This window comes from Camelus ferus, chromosome 4 (genome assembly GCF_009834535.1).
Source record: "Camelus ferus isolate YT-003-E chromosome 4, BCGSAC_Cfer_1.0, whole genome shotgun sequence".
Lineage (NCBI taxonomy): Eukaryota > Metazoa > Chordata > Mammalia > Artiodactyla > Camelidae > Camelus > Camelus ferus.
This window is the reverse complement of record NC_045699.1, coordinates 22,731,071-22,738,942: the sequence shown is the minus strand read 5'-3', so window position 1 is coordinate 22,738,942 and position 7,872 is coordinate 22,731,071.

Here is a 7,872-nt window from a genome sequence, read left to right as displayed (position 1 = left end):
AGTTCTGAAAACAGAAACAGCTCTAACATACTACTGAGTCTTCAGCACCTACCACAAGTGCTGCGCTGAGTGGGACCTAAAGTAATATTTGTGCAGAAAGGAAGGACGGAAGGTTGAGGGTGGGGAGAAAACCATGCTCTCACCACAGGAGGCACGTAACCAGCATTATCTCATTTAATTCCAGCCGCCCCAGGAGAAAATGGCAATTAGAAAAGATACATCCATGCCACGCCCTAGGGCATCCGCTGACAGGCAGCAGAGCAGAGGGTTTGGAAATGACCTGGATCCGCTTGAGAGGACGGAGAACACAGGCATGTTCTGCCCACAGCACCCCTGACACACCTGATTGTTGCAAAGATGATTTCGGCTCGCAAAGGGTGAGAATCGAATCATTGAATCATGACTCAACAAAATACTAAAGTGGAAGCAGGCCCGGCATATTGAAATAAGACTCATGTTAGTCTTTTTTACTACTGGGTCTACATTTAATGAACTCACTTGGAAGATACGTCTAAAGGCTGGCCCTCCCGGTGCACTGTACCTACCTACCAGGATGTCTAAACATTCTGCCTGATGCCCAGACCAAATGTTGGGTAAATCATTGCCCAAAATGTGTACTGAATATAGGATCGACTTCATTCTGATGACTTTTTGAAGATACGGTACAAATGTTATGTAAGAAACAAGTACATTAAAAAACAAAACAAAACAGCAGCAGCAGCAAAGCAAAAACCCTAAGACCAGCACGGAGTTAAAATAAATGAGGGTCAGGCAGACCTCGATTCAAATGCTGCCATTCGGTAACCATAAAGCTCTGAGAAAGTGCCTTGAGTCTGGGCGATTTCTGGGATGGATATAGCAGTTTACACACCTTGCAATGAAATCTCCTTCTAAAATTCTCACGGGCATGTGCAATACTCTTAAGACACGGACTGAATTTATTCTCTTACCTTGCTCTGCCCTCCCTGGTTTCAGCGTGGACCGCACTTTTGCCTGGCCAGCTGAAAGTCCTCACAACCACTAGTCCGGCCACTCCCCTCCGAACGCCCACCATGCTGCCCCTCAGGTGTTTGATTGGTCAACAGAGCCTCCGGCGGGCGGCTCATTCATTCCATCGGGGCCGACGGAGGGGTCTCCCTCATACCTGGTAGAAGCTTCTAACTCTGAGTCTTCGTTGTGCTCATTTGAACCTGACACAAGCGATCATGTCACTGAATGTGTCCCTGCAACTGAACATCCATATCTGACCGTGGTGAGTGACCCAGTACTTCCAGATAATCCTTCCAGAGAAGATCTCAGCAGTGCTGTGAACCTGTTTCCCTTGACACTTACTATGCCTAAACTAGGTTTCATAGCAGCTCTTTAGAATAAAATATGGTTTTCTATACATCACGGTGACATCTTTGCAATGAGAGTGGAAACCTGGTCAGCCCTTAGTGTGCAGGCTTCTTGTCACACCTGTGTGGAATTGCCGAGTATCTGCCTTTTCAAAAACAAAAACAAACAAAACAAAAAACAGCTCAGCTAGTGGAGGTGTCATGGGAGACGAGGTGTCCATCATGATGTGCGAGGCTTCCTGTTTGAGCGAATCAACCAGAGAAACGGAGGAATCACCCAAGAAGGTGTCCCTACTTGCCCTGATAAGGATATGCTTAACAACCTCTAAATTACTCCTCATGTGACTCCAGAAGGAAACCTAAGTGATGATTCTCCTTTCTTTCCTTTTTTTTTTTTTTAATTGGAAGGTCTAGGGAGATATTACTTGAGCAAGATAACCATAACAAATTAGACTATGCTTGCCGGAGTAAGGAATATATAAGTTTTAAGGTAAATACATAAATGGTTTTAAATCATGACACAAATTAAGCAACACGAATAATTAGCATCAACCTTCCACGATCACTTGGGGTGGTCGGGGGGGAACGGGACACCCAGAGAGCTCCCCTCCACAGAAGCAGCGCCCGCGGCCTCAGGCTGGGTCTGAAACGGCGAGTCTCCACTCTGAGCACAGCGGCTTCACCCAAGGAGCTTGTAAAACTAGCCAGGCCCCACTCCCGAGGAGATTCTAAAGTGCAGCTAGGGTTGAAAATCACCGGCATGAAAAGAAAACGGTGACCTGTGGAAGTTGTGGGGTTGCCAGGGAACTGGGGAATCCCTCAGAGACAGGGTCACCCATCTCAGCAGAGAGCAGCTAATTCTTCCCATCAGCCCACTAAGCCTCTTGTCTCCTCAGGTGAATGAAACCTCGGTGCTCCCAGGTGACAAGCTTGTCGCTGCTTACCATGGTGACACTTCAAGCAGGGCAACATCACTCCCTCTGCTTGCTTCGCCCTCACCCTTCTTTGGCTTCCGGACCCCCTCAGAGGCACAGCAGGACACACCACTGATGGGGAGATAAAGGCAGTGTGGTCACAACACCGCCATCATGGGCCTCCTTAACCATCACCCCTCATCTAGGACTGGTCTCACCTGAAGACACAGCCGTCCAATGGTAAAACTCACCCTGATGATTTATGAAGTCTCCACACTGTGGCAAGGAGCTTGAAGCTTTACTTCCATCATTCCTGAAAAAAGATACCATCTTCACTCTGTACATGGGGCTACTGATGCTCAAAGCCATTAGGCAATTTGACCAAAACACACATGGCTGGGACCCAAATCTATCCGGCTCTGTAACCCGGGTCTTTCCAGGCATCACTGCCCATCTTTAACTCTGGTTCCCTACAGAGTTTCTTATCCCCATCCTGAAATTATGTGAAGTCCAACCCATGAGAAAACGCCTCTGGGAAAGTGGAGAGTGAGGGGCAGAGAGCGCGGTGATGAGTCGGTCACTCTTACATTAGTGCATGTGAGTTTGCTGACTCTCCTGCTATTGCCAGTCAGGGAAGGAGGAAGGCACAGGCCCAGGGCAGAGAGATGGGTCAGCTGGGACCCAGAACCAGAAGCTGCGGGGCGAGTGCACGTCCCGAGAGGTCAGATAAGGCCAGGGTGAGTTACCTTGTATCAACCGCACTTTGTTTTCTCCCCTTAAGACCTGCTCCTTCTTTGGCCCCTGCCAAGCAAAACTCATTTCACTCTTATCAGATTTAAGCAAGTCTTGGGAAGGCCAGTAAAGTCAAAGGCAGGGAACTGTTTTCTGGTTTCAGATTATCAACGTCAGAAACCTAGTCAAGACGTTGGGGAGGAGGAATGGGTAGGGAGGAGTGGGGGAGTGTGTTTTGGGGCTGGTGGTGTTATAACTGTGGGGGAAAAAAATAAACAGAAGTTAAATTTTACTCTGTGCTGACCTGGATTCCACTCTCAGTGACCCTAGCTGGAGAAAAGCCCTTTGTCCCATGGTGGCCAAGGGGAGGGCCAGCTGCTCCAGTTCAAATTAAGCCAAAGAGAGCAAAGCTGACTCTGGTCTGAGCCTGGAACATTCCTTCCTGAGATTGGGTTAATCCTCCCCTGTCCTCTTCTCTTCTCCGAGCAATGGGAGGCCGGTGCCTGTGCTGACAGGGGACCTCCCTGGAGACCCAGTCTGCACACTGGTTCTCAGGCTCCTCCTTCGGCGTAATCCAAAGCCAAGTGCAGGAAGCAGGTGGTCAGACGGACTTTCCCAGAATCCCCAGTTAGCAGCACTTCAGGTCAGAAGGCTTCTCTGGAAGCCAATGCAAACAGAGCCAGATACATTTTCTCCGGGGAGCCTGCAGTCCAGATGGGTTTCTCAGCTTGGCCACTGCCCACACAACCTTGCTGGTGAGCCAAGGCTGGGGGTTGGTTTTCAAATCTTCCTAAAGGTAAACAAGCCTGTTCCCTCAGCAGAGATGCAGAGTGAGGATAACTTTAGGACTCCGGGAAGGGGAAACCCCCTCCTTGACACCCTCCCTATCCCTGTTGGACAAAAAGAAGGAAAAATGATACACTGGGAGGTAAAAGTGGTCCCCGAGAAAGGGAGGCTGGAGGGAAAAAGGCTGGAATAGGGTGCTAATCAGACAGGAGGCTGAGCTTTTTAAGAAACCAATTCCACTTTCAGGCATTTTGAAATTCCACATGACAAGCCTTCTGGGGGACAGTGAGGATGGCCTCAATCCACAGGATTGTCCATAAATTCAGCGATAGAAAGACTGAGAGAAGCAAGAGATCCAAAACTGATAATGATGACTCATACCCCTTCTGGTCTGTTGGGTATCAGGCACCGGGATGGGTGATGCTCAAAGCATGATCTCATTTAATCCCCCAGAACAACCATCTAAGGTAGGTCTCATCGTTCCCATTTTACAGATGAGGATACCGTGGCCTCAAGAGTTCTAGCCATTCACCTGCATGGTTCGACTTTCTGCCGGGCTCTTGTCTTACCTTGCCTTGTTTATTTCTACTGAACTGGAGTTGCTCTCAGATTCTAGTCAACCAGGAAATGCTGAAAGGGCATTAGAAGCCCTGCCGTGTGCCAAGGAAGGAGAGCCTGTGGGAGGGGACAGGCCAGTTCTGCTCCCTCTTGTGCCCCCAGTACAAATCATGGTGCTGGCACAGGGCTGTTGCCAATAAAGTTTTTTGAGAGGATGAAAATGTTCACCTTGGCCCCAGCTGCAAGGTGAATTAACTTCTGTAACTTGGAAACCAAGAAGCCTGTAAAACTAATGCCTAAGGATCAAAAGCACATATTTATTGCCAGGTTATGTGAGCTTAATAAGTGTTTCATAAATGAATGGATGAATACTTGAAAGATTTCTCTCTCAAAATTGTTTCAGGGCAAGGCTGGGCTACACTCCTATGCCCCTTCCTACCTGATCTTCTGTGTCTGTATTTTTCCACGTCTGTACTGGAAGTTTTGGCTTTGAAAAATCAGGCCTGAAGACAAAGCTTAGCCATGCGAAATTAAGGCTCTTAGTAATTCCTTGTTGAAAATCACCATGATGATTAAAAAAAAATCCCATGATAGATCTTACCCTCTTGTCTATATTTATTTCTTCCAGTAAACAAAAAAGTATAAACAAATCCAAAAAAGTTTCTAGGATTCTTTTTCTTTTGCAAGAAAAGACTGTTCTCTAGACATACTTTCTTTAGAAATGAAGTACATATAATTCTCCACATTCAAGACTTAGAGTTCTCTATTTGTGGAGATGCTGAGAATAGAAGCATCTGCCGCGCTATCAGAGCTTTGGATCTGAAGTGTCTGTCCAAACTCACAGACTGGCCTCTCAAAGCACTGGGGCAGCCTGCTCTCCGGCACGGCCCCAGTCACCTCGTCAGGAGACCAAGGCCTTCAGGTCTCACACCCCCGCAGGGTATTGCCTCAGTGCCGACTTCCGTACCTGCCCCCGGCGATGCGCGTTGGTCCGGCCTGTGCAGGGGCACAGCACCGTGAATGGAGTCTATTGTTTCAGAGTCTGGGCACCTGCAGGGCAGCTCAAACAATGAGGCCATCCCAGCAGCCCGTCCTTCCTCCTCAAGGGCTTGTTGAGGCCTGGGAGCCCACTTGCATCATAATGAGACTGCTTGGCCAACAGTTAACCACCAGTGTCTCCAGGTGAACGCGAGAAACTATTTCTAAATTTCAGCTGCTCGCAAAGCCAGCGGCCAAGACAGTGTTAACGTCAGACCTGAGTGAAGAATGAAGACTGCCCGGCGCTGAGACTCAGCCCTTGAATTCCGGTGCTTTGGTTTTCACACGGGCACAAGCATCCTCAGGCTGTCCTCAGGTCTGTGAGCTCACCAGGAGTGGGGCCCCACAACCTACCCGGACCAGAGCCCCCAGACACTGAATTCTGCCCTACAGAAAGGCTTCTCTGAGATGTTAGTGCTATTATGACAATAAATATGGCTCCATTTTTAAATGATTGCTTACGACCATAAAATTATTCAATTTGAAAATGTTGTACTCTTCTAATATTTTGTGTCGGTGTGTTGGTTTATTTGAATTTAAAAGATATAAATAACATGGAGGTCCCGACCATGGCTTTTGTAGTCAGCCACACCTGGGTCGTCATCTTGGGTCCGCCACATCAAGGAGACATGGATTTGGAGTAAACTGCTTAATCTCTGAATTTCTTTTTTTTAATCTGAAAAAAGAGGGATGATTATTCCTAAAATATTATGAGGATTAAATTAAATAGTATATGTAAAATATATAGCACAGGCCTTGAACCACAATTACAGGTCCTTGATAAATGATAGCTATTTTGCTGTTTTAATATAAGCACAATGATAAATGAATAAAGACTATAATGGTAGCATAACAAATTGAATGACGTATTGAGCTTCAAATGTCCACCCCCACCCAAACTTACTGAGATTTATAATTCTGAAATTAAAATCGACATTCAGACCATTACACTTTACATAAATCCTAGACAACAAAGGTCAATGGTTGCTTTAATCGTTAGTTCCAATTTGGGGTTAAGAGAATTCTGAAACCTTCAAGTTCTATACTGTTCCAAAAAAGATAATCAAACGATTTCACTGGACCAAACTGTAGGACACATGCTAGTCAGTTTAGGTCTGCTTGCTGGGTACTATTTACATCTGTTATTCCCCACCAGTTGTTTGAACCAGTCACCTCTTCTCTGTGCCTCAGTTTTCTCATGGGTGAAACAGGAACACGACTAGTCCTTGCCTTTCATGAGTCTTGGAAGGACTACATAAGATAACAGAAATAAAATACTTAGCCCAGGGCCTGACTCAGTATCATTCAACAATCCTTAACTATGCCCACCCTTGTGTTCCTGCCAGCACAGCTGCTTCCCTCTTATTTGAAACCTTCCCTGCACTCTTGTCACCCTCTATTATGAAGCTTTGTCATTGTTTGGGGGAAATCCTGATAGGGGTGGCTTGGTGGTGACTTCTAACATATGCTATTAATCTGACTTATTTCTCCACACAAACCTCCTTTAAACTGAGTGGAGAATGTGCCCTGAGACTTCGCAGCGGCGGGGCAGCCGGTGGGGACAGGAATCCAGAACCAGAACACGGGCAGGGAAAAGCCCTGAACCTGCAGCCACCCATGTGGATTTCATCAGCAGCGGGTAACATACTCACAATTTAATAAGTGCTCCCAGCGAGGGCATAAGCTAGAGCAGAACCCAGGTTTGATTTCAAGCTACCCAGGCAAGAGGTCAAGGAGAAAATTAATACATTCTCTCCCAGACCCAATGTGTTTCTGTTCTCCTGGAGGAGAGATGATTCCAGTATTCTGGATTTGATGGTACACCTTTTATCCCCAAGCCTTAAAATAAATCTGGGTCTTTTCTGCTTAAGGAATTTACTTACATGCAGAGTTTTATAAGGACATAAAAGTCCTTATGTTTAGCTGACTAATCAAAATGAGAGTCGAGAAATTAATCAAAATAGGAGATAAAAGCAGAAGTTCTCTGAAAAACTGAAGGTACATATATGTTGTATTCGGGAAGAACCCACAAATGGATCAGAAAAAGTCAAGAACACTGAAGAGTCTTTTCTTTCATCTCTACTGTAGTCCGTCTACTCAAATTAGTTGATTAGTAAAAGGCTAGCTACAACTGACTACCATCGAGCTGGATCTAAAGTGAAACACGTTTAAGAAAATTTTCTGTCATCTTAATCCTTTCTTATGCTTCCTGTAAGTGATACTTACATTTTTGGGGTTTATGTCTCTACTTTTTCCTTAATTGAATACAATTCTTGCTTTTCCTAGGCAATGCCTCCTACATTAGCATTTTTAAGTTCATTAAAGGTGGTTAATTACATTCCAGTTCGTGTGCGGACTTTCTTCCAAATGAAGGAAACAGAGGAGCCTATGATTTCCTTTCCTTTCCTCTGTCTGTGGCGGCTATAAGATATGAAGTAAAATTAATTAGCCTTAACCCTTGGCTTCTTAATGTGTATTTTTCTGAAAGCTTTTCTGCAATGGAAAAG